Raw genomic sequence first — 12857 nt, 5'->3', positions numbered from 1 at the left:
CTCAACTCAACTCAACTTGATCATAGCTTCCCTTCCCCCAACTTTATTTCTGGGTGAAAGTTCATTCTCTTCACAACTAGAAGTGCTGATCCTGCATTTTCTTTTGTTATAAAGGACATTTTGGGGACAATTGGTAAAATCCGAAGCAAGTCTATAGCTCAGATAATAGTACCACATATGAATTCCTCAATTTTAATTTGTACGGTGGTTAGGTAGGAAAACGTCCTTGTTTTTAGGAAATCCACGTTGATGTATTTAGGGGTAAAGGGACATCGTATCTGCAACTTTGAAAGAGTTCAGAAAAAATACACATGGCTTTCAGGAAAACCACTCACACATGCAGAAGAATGAAGCAAATGTAGTAAAGTGTTAGCATTTGGAGAATTTAGATGAAGGGTATCAGAATTCTTTGCACTATTTTTGAAAATTTTCTGAAATGATGTCAAAAGCAAAAAAAAATTTAAAGAAGAAAATGTACTCTTGTCTAAAAAAAAAGTCAAATCAGGGTCCGAACTCCCTATTAGGATGGCCCTGTCTCTTGGCAGTGCCCGCCCCCACCCCTCAGGATGGCATCTGGTAGCGGAGGAGCCTTCGATGGCACCCAAAGCCTTGGGCCTAGGTTTCTGGGCTTGATGGCCCTGCTGGCTGCCTTGCCCTCTTGGGTCTTTGGTGTCATTCCCTCCCCATTGCTTCTCTGCTGGTGTAACTGGTCCAGCCTGGCTTTGGGCCCGAGCATGTGTCACTCCAGCGTGTGACTCTGTAGTCATGGCCTCTGTGTTGAGGCTGTGCAGTCCCATGACCCTAAGCCTCTTACAATTGATGCCTCAGCAGGGATAGATAGGCCCCACTGGAAGCTTCTGATGCTGACCATAACCCACAGTGGCCTTGGGAAACCAGGCCCTTATACATATGCGTCAGTCTCATCAGGAAAATCAAATATCACTCTGGTTGTTTTAAGAGGGAAATTTAATATAAAGAATTAGCTGCGTCTTCACTGGGATGGTCGGAACCTCTCCCCCACCCACAGCTTTCGTTAGCGTCGTTGTGGTTTCCTTCATTCAGCGCTTGGCGAGTTGGATAAACTTCAGTTCCCCACCTTTCTAAGAACATTTTTGTTTGTTGCAGTGAGAGATTTGAAGGCTTTGTGATTTTCTTCTTCTTTTTGCTTTGTTATTTTTTATACCATTATTTGAAAATTCTTTTAGATTTACACACGAGTTGTAAAAATGGTAACGAGAGTTCACCCAGCTTCCCTTCGTGTTACATAAGGTTTCATTACCGCAGCACTTTCATCAAAATGAAAACTTTGACGCTGGCACATCACTGTGAACTACAGACTTCATTTGGATCTCACCAGTTGTTATTTCTTCAAATATATTTTTATTAATTTCAGAGAGGAGGGGAGAGGGAGAGAGAGATAGAAACATCCACGATGAGAGAAAATCATTGATCAGCTGCCTCCTGCACACCCCACACTGGGGATCCAGCCCGCACCCCGGGCATGTGCCCTGACGGGGAATTGAACTGCGACCTCCTGGTTCATAGATCTATGCTCAACCACTGAGCCACACCAACCGGGCTGGATCTCACCAGTGTTTCCACAAATGTCCTTTTTCTGTTCCAGAATAAATACCGCATCACATGTTGCCATCATGTCTCCTCAGCCTCCTTTGTTCTGTGGCAGTTTCGCAGTCTCTCTTTGGTTTTTCATGGCTGTGGCTTTTGAAGAGTCCTGGTTAGCTAATCTGTAGATTGTTCCTGAGGCTTTGTCCGATGTTGCTGGTGAGTAGACTGGGGTTATGGAACTGGGGGAGGAAAACCACACGAGTGAGGCGGCCTTCTCCTCGTATCATATCTGGGAGTAGGTGCCATCAGCATGCCTTGTTCCTGGTGATGTGAGTCCGGCCTGGGGCTCCACTGTAACATGGCTATTTTTCCTTCTTCCATGTACTCGAGGAGCAAGTCACTAAGTCCATTCCAAGTAGAAGAGAATTAAGCTTCACTTCCCAGAGCAAGGAATGTCAAAGAATTTCTGGACATCTGTTAAAAGCACAATTAATATTCTGAAGAAGATACTTTGAGGCTAGGCAAATATTCTATTTATCCTTAAATTTTCACCCACTCTTTTAGCATTCACCAGTGGATCTTGCCTGCAGCAACTATTAATGTGCTATAGAACAATTTTTATTTATTTTATTATATTTGAGGGGGGTGGTGTGTGTGTGTGTGTGTGTGTGTGTGTATTTTCTGCAAAGAGCTTTATTGTTGCCATTTGGTCCAATGCATGGGAGAGGGCTCCAGGTGGTTAAAAGAATGGCTAGTGGTTTTTGGGAGAGGCTTAGTCTTAGGCAAAAGCCAGACACCAGGGGAATGCAGAGGGGCCCCTCAAAGGCCTCTGGGCTCCAAAGGCTCCTAGTCCAGCTCGAGGGTGAGCCTTGCATTATTATGGGGGCCGGCCAGCCTGCGGAGGTGAGTCAGGTGTTGCCCATCTTCTTCACGAGTTTCACCTGCTCATCCAGGAGGTGGTTCTCCAGGAGGTCACAGAGCTGAGGGTCTGTGTGGGTAGAACCCAGGGTCTGCAGCTCCACAAGGGCCTGGTTCAGGTTCCTCTCCAAGGCCAGGGCAGCTTCCATGGCGTCCTGAGCTTTGCCTACTCACCTTGGGGAGGCTTCAGCACGTCCTGGGAGAGAATGTGGCCACGAGCTGGTTTTGCATCTTTAAGAGACGCTCAGCGCCCTCGTGCTTCTCCCCCACCAGCTTGCGAAGAATTGGCCCAGGGACAGGTAGGTGTGGGAGGCCCGCGGATGCAGGTTGCCAGGCGGCTGACGGCAGCCTCCACCTGGGTGGAATAGTTCTGACGAATTTGGGCGCTTGTTTGTTTGGCAATAAGGAGCTAAAGGTAGAGAAAGCACAGTGTGTTGGCTGGTCGCAGAGGTGGTTCCAAAGTGGTGACTGGAAAAGACGGTGGAGGGTGGTCGGAGGCTGGAAGAAGGGGAGTCCCTGGGTTGTTCCATCCATACACTGTTGAAGCAAGAGACAGAATTGGGACCACCGAGGGCACCGTCTAGAACACTTTTTAACGCAAAAGATACCACAGTGTTCATTGTTTGAGAACATCTATGATGTCAATACGCTTTTGTGAAATCAGTGTTTATATGGTCTGAACCACAGTACAATCAACAGGGTCTCGATGGATTTTAAACCTCTTGTATTCAAGGCTGATTTCGAGCTGGCACACCCCCCACCTTCACATTGGCTCTGATTTTTTCATTGAAATACTGGTGCCCTCACTGGTAAATAGTTCTTGCTGCACCCTCTCCAAATCCCTTCCCTCCCCAAGTCTTTGGGAACCTCTCCTGCTGTCTCCACAGTTAAGAACAAAACAAAATTCTCCAGGCAGTTCAGTTATGAGCACATGGCAAAGGTCTGTCACAATCTCGCTGCCAGGGAAGGGTCTCCAGCAGGCCAATTCCAAGATGCGAGCCTAGAAGCAACACTTTCTGGGGAAAGAGAATGTCTACAATGACTACTGTTAGATTAGCAAGAAAAAGAGAATACTGCGCACTTACCAGTCAGGTGAGAGCATCGGCTTTGGGAATTGGTTTGGGGACAGTTTGCTTATTTAACACTATCCAGCTGCTGAAGAGTTAATACTTGGCTCAGGACTGGAGCCTCCTGTGCCTCTCCACCCCAGCGTGGGGGTAGGTGCCTCCCATTCTGATGGTCAGCCCTGTGCTGGGCAGATAGTTAAGTACTGTGAATAGTATCCAAGTTTTGTGTATAACACAAGGCATCCTACATAATAAAAGGCTAATATGCAAATTGTCCCCTTGACCGGGAGTTCAACCAAGGGGCAGGGCGGGCTGGCCAACCTCCTGCGTCTCCTCCCCTGGGCTGGCCCAGTCAGGGGAGGCCGGCTGTACCCCACCCATGCATGAATTCGTGCACCGAGCCTCTAGTCCAGGGGTCCTCAAACTACGGCCCGCGGGCCACATGCAAATATAAATATTGTATTTGTTCCCATTTTTTGTTTTTTTACTTCAAAATAAGATATGTGCAGTGTGCATAGGGATTTGTTCATAGTTTTTTTTAAACTATAGTCTGGCCCTCCAACGGTCTGAGGGGCAGTGAACTGGCCCCCTGTTTAAAAAGTTTGAGGACCCCTGCTCTAGTCCTATATAATAAAGAGCTAATATGCAAATGGTTGTCACGCCCTCGCGCCAGGACCAGGGGACCTGAAGCTGTCCCCCGCCCAGCAGGACTTGACAGGGGTGGGGCCAGCTGGGTCTGGATCTCGTGCAATTTCGAGGAGTGCACGGGTGGGCGGGGACTTGACTCTGGGTCCTGTGGTGCGCCCCAGACTCTGACAGGAGGGAGATTTTCATATACATTTTACTAATTCTCTTTCATCTCTGACACTTCTATTATAGAGAAAGGGCAAATAGCAATATTAAAATATTTCCTCTAATTAATTCCCTTTTAATGTGTACTAATTTCGTGCACCGGCCACTAGTATTAAATAATCAGCCTACAGTTTGGTTCAGGTACAATTCGATTCGGCTCAGAGAAAGCAGGTGTTGGAGCCAGAAAGAGCTGGTTTTGGAAACCGGTATCTAGTACAAGTTCTGGAACAATCTGTTTTGGGGCAAGTCGCTGAACCTAACTTTACAGAAAGTAGGAAGGGAGCCGAAACCGGTTTGGCTCAGTGGATAGAGCGTCGGCCTGTGGACTGAAAGGTCCCAGGTTCGATTCCGGTCAAGGGCATGTACCTGGGTTGCGGGCACATCCCCAGTGGGAGATGTGTAGGAGGCAGCTGATCGATGTTTCTCTGTCATCGATGTTTCTGACTCTCTATCTCTCTCACTTCCTCTCTGTAAAAAATCAATAAAATATATTTAAAAAAAAAAAAGTAGGAAGGGATGCTGTGAGGATTTGAAATAATGGAGGGGAAGTTTTTAGCACAGTGTCTGGAAAATAACTGGTATTGGATTAATGATACTGCTATTAATTCTGATGATAAATATTGATTGATCTCTACTACATCAGGCACGGACCTCAACATATTACCTGTATTATTAATTTTAATCTTCACAATAACTCTGTGCATTAGATGCCATTAGTCTCACCCCCAGTTTACAGATGATGAAATCGAGGCTCAGAGAATTCAAGTAATACAGTTTAAATTCACAGAATGTTGGTGGAGCTGAGATTCAAACCCAGGCAGCCTGGCATCAATGCGTCTATGATAAGCCTACAGTACACATGGGTGCCCAGTAGTTCTTTGCAACAACCCTAAAGCCTTCTAGAATTCTAGAATTCTGCAGCCCACAGGTTGGAAGCTCTTGCCATAGACCAAACAGACCTTTGGCTTCTTACAAAACATTTCTGACATCAGCAGGGTTTGGTACTTATTTGTATAACTTGATGGCAAGAGGAAGACAGATAAAACAAAAGAGATTCACAGTTATCCAGAAACAAACAGTGAATGTCATAAGTCACTCGGCAGGCAGAGCAACAGTTCAGAAGCAGTCGTTGGATATTACACTCCCCCTCAAAATACTCGCAGGTCCCCCCATTCGAGAATCACTGCCTAGTCACCCACTTTTCTAGATTTCACAAAACTTCCCCAAACTCTGAAGGTAACAAACCAAGTGCAAAATGAGGAAACAGGGCTTCTCTTTAATAGAAGGTGGAAGTGGGGGTGGCCTGCAGAGAATTCCTTTTTCTGCTTTAGAAGAGAAGGTGCCCCAGTTCCCTCCTGTCTCCCCTCTAAGGGTGAGGTAGGATGAAAGGTGTTTCCTCCACAGCCCACTTCACTCCACCTCCGCCAGTGAACTGCTGTGAAGTCTGAGCTCTGGCCCTGCTGAGGGGCAACCCAAGTCCCGTTGTTTGAAAGGAGCTGCCCAAGCGTGAGGGGTCTGGGACTGAGAACCAAGTGGCTCACTCAGACAGCGGATGCCCTGGGACACTGAGAGATGCAGCCCAAGAGGTGACCGGGCCCGCATGTTGTGGGGGGTGCGGGTGGCGCCCACACGCACTGCTGGGAGCAGGGACAGGGGAGCCACTGCCGTGAGGGGTGCAGCGTGAGCGCCACATAGGGAAGAGGTGCCGCATGGCAGTGACAGTGACCGCCTACCGACTCTTGTCCCCGTCTCAGGAGTGAAAGTGAAGCAGGCCCACTGCGCTTGGATTTGAGAGGGCCTGGCTGTTCTTGAATGACCCAAAGTGCTCAGAGCAGCGGGGGAGGCACTGCCCACAAAGACGTCTGGACTTTCTGCTAATCCTGTTGGGGGTGTTCAAGATAGTTCAAATTCAATTTGGATTTGAAAAAATTTAAAACACCTTCTGAGTTATTTCCCAGTTACAAAAGTGTAACCATAGCCTCCTGCCGAACTTCCCTCCACGGGACAGTGACTGCTGGAATGGGGACCTGGCAAGGCTCGGGGCCCCTGATCACCCCATCACCCATCCATGCTCACTTCCCCAGGAACCCACAAAGCCCCTTTGTGTGTGGGGAGCTGCGGCCTAGGCGGTTGGAAGGGCCTGGCTGGTGCTGTGATAGGAGGTAGGAGAGAGAGAGAGAGAGAGAGAGAGAGCGAGCTAGCTGTCACTCCGCTGCTGAGCGGGGCCAGGGAGAACAGGACTGGGAGGAAGAGCAGCCTGCCATCAGGTGCTCCCGTCTCAGGGAAGAGCAGTATCACCTTGGAGGATCGCTAATGAGACTCAACAGACTTTCATTATTCATTGTGTTTCGAGACAAAAGATCTTTCTGTTCCTGCTTTATGCCGGACCATTTTTAAATTACCTGGAGATGGAAACTAGTTTTGAGAGCCCGGAGAACAGTCTCTGTTGGCAACGTGCACCCACCCTTAAGGAGGGCGTAGCACTTTAGCCAAGACCCCAGAAGCTGATCCAAGTACATCATAAAGCCTTAGGGAGTAAAGCCGATTTCACGGAAGAATTCACTGAAAGATGGGAGACAGGTTATATTGCACAGCGCAGAGGGAAATTAACAAATGTGCTGGTTGGACTCCTGTTCTCTCTGCCCAGAATTTCCTTCTTGGCTGCCAGCCCCCCACCTCCTCTTGCCCCCTTGCCCCAGGCTTCACCCAACTCCCTGGTCAGCTCTTCCCACCACCCCCTGCCTCCTGGGCAGAGCAATGCAGAGACCACCAGGCTCATCCCACCTTGCAAACGCCCCTCCCTCTGAACAGAATAGCTCTTGGGAGGCTTAGCATCTGCTCTCCTTGGCTTTGACTGCGGGAGATGTAAAGAAATAACGTTTCCCTCTTATGAAGATTTTCTCTTTAACCCCCACCCCCTTTTGACATTATTAACACAAACATCACTTTCCTCTCCCAAATCACCAAATATGAACTCAGGGTCTCTAGAGGTTAGAGGAGGAGGACCGTGGAGAAAGAGGCAAGGCTGAAGAATTAATTGATATTCTCTTGCCTAGTGAGACCTCCCCCCCCCCCCCCCCCCCCCAAAATGCAGCAGGTGCTCCAACGGGTGGGCTCCTGGCTTTGGTTTGGTGACCTGGGTTCAGCCTTGGGCTCATTCAGCTGTGACCCAGGACTGACTTCCGATCAGGTGTCAGCAAATGCACGCCACCTCGCTTCCCTGCCTCAGTTTCCTCATTTGTAAAAGGGAGGCAGTAATCCCTTTCCTGTCTACTTCTCGAGGTTGCAGTGAGAATCAGAAGAGTTCATGGATGGGAGGGCACCAAGGAAGCAGAAAGAAATAAAATCCTCCCCTGAGCTCTCAGTACTGTAGCTTTTGGCAAAATTGTGGGGAAGGTAAATGAGCCTTTGGATGTTACCACCTTTCTCCCCTCTTTCTTCCCTCCTTGAGTCATTTTCCCTTTGTTTGCTCAGGTCCTGCCTCCTCTTCCGGCACATGAGGATCCTTTCTGGGTAAAGCGTCAGCTGCTATTTACACCTGAATGGAAATTTCAACTCATATTCCCTCCGCCAGCCTCTGGCGTTAACCCTGGCCTCCGACTGTGGTGTGAAGGCTTTGAGGGCACCAATGGCAGGTTCCTGGGTCATGCTCTGGGGTTTGGGTTCTGTGGGTTTGGGTCAGAGCCTAGAAATCTGCCTCTCATATGAGCGATCCCGGAGATTCTGGATCAGGTGCTGTGCTTGTGGAACACAGAAGAACACTGATTCCTAGAGTTAGGGACTTTAGGGAGAGTTGGGGGAGGTGTTTCAGGGAGGGAGGGGACCCCACTGCTCTCACACCAAGGCAGAGGCCCCAGTCCTCCCAGGGCAGGTCTCCTGCAGTCATCACAGAAACACATTGCTTTTTCTTTTTTTAAAAAAATATACTTTATTGATCTTTTACAGAGAGGAAGGGAGAGGGATAGAGAGTTAGAAACATCAATGAGAGAGAAACATCGATCAGCTGCCTCCTGCGCACCCCCCACTGGGGATGTGCCAGCAACCAAGGTACATGCCCTTGACCAGAATCGAACCTGGGACCCTCCAGTCCGTAGGCCGACGCTCTATCCACTGAGCCAAACCGGTCAGGGCAAGACATTGATTTTTCAAGAAGAGTAGCCATCATCGCCATTGTTGCAAAGCCTTTTAATCCCAGCCCACCCTCCCCACATCTTGGGAAGTCAGGCAGTACAGTTCCTAGTTCTCGGGGACAAAGCTGAGGCCTCCAGAGGCTGGGTGATGGGTCTCACCCCCCATGATTAGAGCAGATGAGAACTCGGGGAGACTGCCCCCTGGCCCGTGCACGTGCCTGTATAGGCATCACTGCCTGTTAACTCCTCCTGGGCCCCTCCTTCCCCTCAGCCCCGTGGCAGGAAGTGGTGGTGGTGGGGTCTTCCCTGAGCCTCACTTCCTTTCTCTAATTGTCACTGAATAATGTCATGTCTACTTCCTCAATATCTAGAACCTTCTCCATCCTCATCCACCACCGAAGTCCTGGCCCAGAGGCCAGCTCCACTCCTCTGGGTCCCCTTCAGTGGTGTGGCAGGTACCAAACAGGGTGTCTTCCTGGCTATAGTCACCCCTTCTTGGGCAACGTGGCTAACAGTGTCTAGTCTAATGTGGCCTAGTCCTCTAGCATAAATGATTGGTACAGAGGTGGGTCCCTGGCCTGGAAGACCAAGTGGAGAGGAGGAAAACCAGACAGGAGCTGAGAGGAGCAGAAGCAAGGGAGACAGAGAATGAAGGTACATCCAGGAGCACTGAGGACTAGGAATTGACCAGTGCACTTGGCAATGTGGAGGTCACTGCTCACCTGACCAGGGCAGAGTCAGAGGCATGGTGGATGCAGAGGCCTGTTAGGAGGGAACGGACTGGTGACAGCCAGTGTGGCTCACTTTGTGGACTGAAGGGCAGGAGAACAGCGCAAACAACGGGACTCCATAAAGAAGTGGGACCAAAGTGGTTTGTTTGTTTGTTGAAGATCAGAGAATTAATAGCTTGTTTGTATGCTTATGAGAATGAGCAGTCAAGGGGGAAGAATTTATGACTCTGGAGGGAAGTGGGGGTGGGGGGTGTGGGGGGGGCGGGGGTGGGGCTGCTGGAGGGATCTCCCGGTGGAGGCAAGGGGGTGGGGTCTGACGTCCACATGGGTAGAGGCTGGGTTTTGTGGGAGCTCAGATGTTTCATCCCCTGGAAGGGGAAGGCAGGCAAAGAACATGAGTGCAGATGCAGGAGGGTGATGTGTGGGTGTGGCTGGCTCTTCTGTTAGCTTCTGTGTCCACAGGGTACTAGGAGGCAAGTGAGGTGGGGAAGAGGGCTGAGATTTGAGGATCCAGAAGAAGTAGGAAATAGTCAGCTGGGAGAGTGGCTACTCCAGGGATGCACGGAAGCAGTGCCAGGCACACCAGGGCCCATTTGGGGTGAGCAAACATGAATGGGTGTCAGCATGGGTGAGCCACCCTCAGTACTTCTATCTCCTCTTCGCCTTCCCCAGAAGGGCCCCATCCTCTGGGGAGGCAGAGGAGGAAACCACCCGGGCAGGTGCATCTCGTAGGTCGAAACCCAGGTAAAGGTCACCTTGGCCACCTTCAGCTCACCCCCCCAGAACTCTCAATGGGCCCCGCTGGCCTGTAGCGTAGGCCTCCCTACCCCTAACCCCTCATCCATCCTATGCCGCACCCCAAGTCTGAGCCAAGTCTGCTCGCAGGGGCTGCATTTTGGCACACTGGCAGTGAAACAGGCTGCCGGGGGAGGTAGCCCGCCCCTCTCCCTGGCGGTGGCAGTTTGGAGGGTGCATGGCGAAGGGCAGATTTGGGGTTGGGGAGGAGCTGCATTAGTTGACCTCAGAGTCTGAAGATCTATGCTTCACTCCTGGCTCAGACAATCTGTGGCTGGATGACATCAGCCAAGTTCATTCATGACTCTGAGCCTCCGTTTTCCTCATCTGTACAATGGGGACGGTGACCGGACCTAACTCATAAGGCAGCCGCAGGTATTCGGTGAGTTCACACTCCTCAGGTGCCCGGCACCGTGAGCTCTCCCTAGCGGTGACTGCTGTTTCCTCCCGAGCCTATGAGATTTCAGTCCGAAATGAATGGCCAGTGAAGGAAAGAAGGAGCATTGCTCAGAGACAGAGAATGTGTGGGTGGAGCAAGGAGAGAAGATAGGGCTGCAGAGGTGGCTGTCTGCGCCCTGAGCCGATAAAGGTGAGAAGCCTTTCCCCAAGCAGCGGGCTTTCAGTGGGGCGCAGGTCCGCGTGCACCCCACTCTGCCACTTGGCCAAGGTTCAGCCTCTCTGCGGACTCCTCAGTGACAGTCATCCTCTGGGGATGGAGCCCACAGGCGGGAATCCAACGGGCAACCTTTTGGTGCACAGGATGACGCCCAACCTACTGAGCCACACCGGCCAGGGCTCAGTCTTCTGCTCTTGATCCAATCAATGTCCTTGTCACAAAACCTGCAGGTGAAGGTGGGCCTGGATGTTCTCTGGAGTGGCAGCCCCCACCCCTCCCCCCTTTTTATTTTAAGACACCAAGAGCCTTGGGTGTGGCTACCCCAGGGCAGAACAATGTCCGGGCAGCCCCGCTCAGGACTCGGTGTTCCCACCTTGCCTGCCCAGGTCCCTGGCCAGTGTGCCTGGCTGAGCTCCCCAGGCAGCAGGCAAACAAGCCTCTATTGATTCTGGGTCGCGGCTGGAAGAATGCTCCTTTGTTGAGCTCAGTGCCCTCCTCCTCCCTGTGTCCTTGCCCACAGGAGAGGCTTTCAGGTAGGAAGCGGCTTCACCGCGGCTCCTTCCCCTGGACCTCAGAGGGAAACGGGAGGCAGAACAGCACCCCAGCCCCTGCGGGAGGCCTCCAAGACCTCCCTCTCCTGTCTCTTCTTGGTCACTCCCAAGCTTTCTCCACCTTTCCCATCCTCCTCTCATTGCTCAGGGGAGGTCCAGTCCCAGGTCTCTCAGTGTGAAAATCCTCTCTACCTTTTTTTTTTTTAATATAGATTTTTATTGATTTTAGAGAGGAAGGGAGAGGAAGAGAGGGATAGAAACATCAATGGTGAGAGAGAATCATTGATTAGCTGCCTCCTGCATGCCCCCATTTGGGATCGAGCGTATGTCCTGACTGGAATCAAACCGTGACCTCCTGATCCACAGGTAGATGCTCAATCACTGAGCCACACTGGCCAGGCTTCTCTACTTTTTGAGGTCCCACTTGAATGACTGCCACTCCACAAGTCCCCACAAGAATGCGGGCTGGTTGAGAGGGAGAAACGGGACTTGTTCATATCTGGGCTCTTCTGTTGAACTTGAAACTCAGTCCAGAAGAGACATATCAGAATCTTGAGAAACAAATTACCTGATTTCTACCAATAGCACTATCCCTCTCTCCGTCACTCAGATATGAAATTTGACCAACCCATTATGTGGTTGGTCACAAGTCTGTTGATTCTTCTTGAAAAGTCCCTTAAACTCCTTAGCCTGGGTAACAGCCCTCCCCAGTTTAGCATCAACCTACCCAATCCCCGCCTTCTGCTGGCCTGGACTCGCCACTGTTGAGCCATCCACTTACTTTATCCCTATTTATTGAGCATATACTATGTGCTGCCATCGCTCTAGGAACTGGGGGTGTTCCAGCAAATGAGACAGAGTCTTCTCCCTCAAGGGTCGTACAGTCTCTTTGGGGTAGACAGACAATAAACATGTACACGAATGACTAAAAAATACAGTATCGAAAATCGTGACGGGTGCTCTGAAGAAAATCACACAGATGAAGGGGGATGAGAATGAGGATGAGAATGTGTGTGTAACAGCCACAGGGGCGGGGCGAACGCTCTGAGAGCTGAGGTCACAGAGGAAGAGTTTACATCTGTGGGAGGGTTCGCTCGGCCAATGTGTCCTGCTCAGTCTGACCTCCAGGCTTTGTCCTGCAGGATCTTCTACCTGAAATGACCTCCCCACGCTTCTTGTTCTTTCTCAGTTATACTTCGATGTTAGGACTCAAGGCCAGCCCACCGTCACTCTGAAGCCTTCCTTGTTTTCTCCAGGCCGCGGCTATCTTTCCTTTTAAGTTTCTAAGATGTTACCTCTGGTCTTGGGTTTAATTGCCTGTGCTGTTCAAGCTCAGATTCTCAAACATTTCCTCAGCACCCACTCTGTGCTCCACATGGGTGCCTCATCCAATCCTCACCTACCAAACCCAAGGGGTTATATTATGCCCAATTTTCACAGATGGGTAAACAGAGGCTCAGAGAGATTCAGCAACTTATCTGTGGCTTCCCGTTTTACAGACACAGGAACTGAGACTCAGATAGGTAAAGCGACTTGTCTGAGGACACGGAGCTGATACATGCCAACAGTCAAACCCCAACCTCAGCTTGGGTTTGAGGGACCTCAAAGTCCTTGCTCTCCACCTCCCTAAA

This window comes from Myotis yumanensis, unplaced genomic scaffold, assembly GCF_028538775.1.
Source record: "Myotis yumanensis isolate MYYU_CA2020_CCGP unplaced genomic scaffold, mMyoYum1.0.hap1 SCAF_2, whole genome shotgun sequence".
Taxonomy (NCBI): Eukaryota; Metazoa; Chordata; class Mammalia; order Chiroptera; family Vespertilionidae; genus Myotis; species Myotis yumanensis.
The sequence above is the reverse complement of the archived record's forward strand: the minus strand, read 5'-3'. Positions refer to the sequence as shown.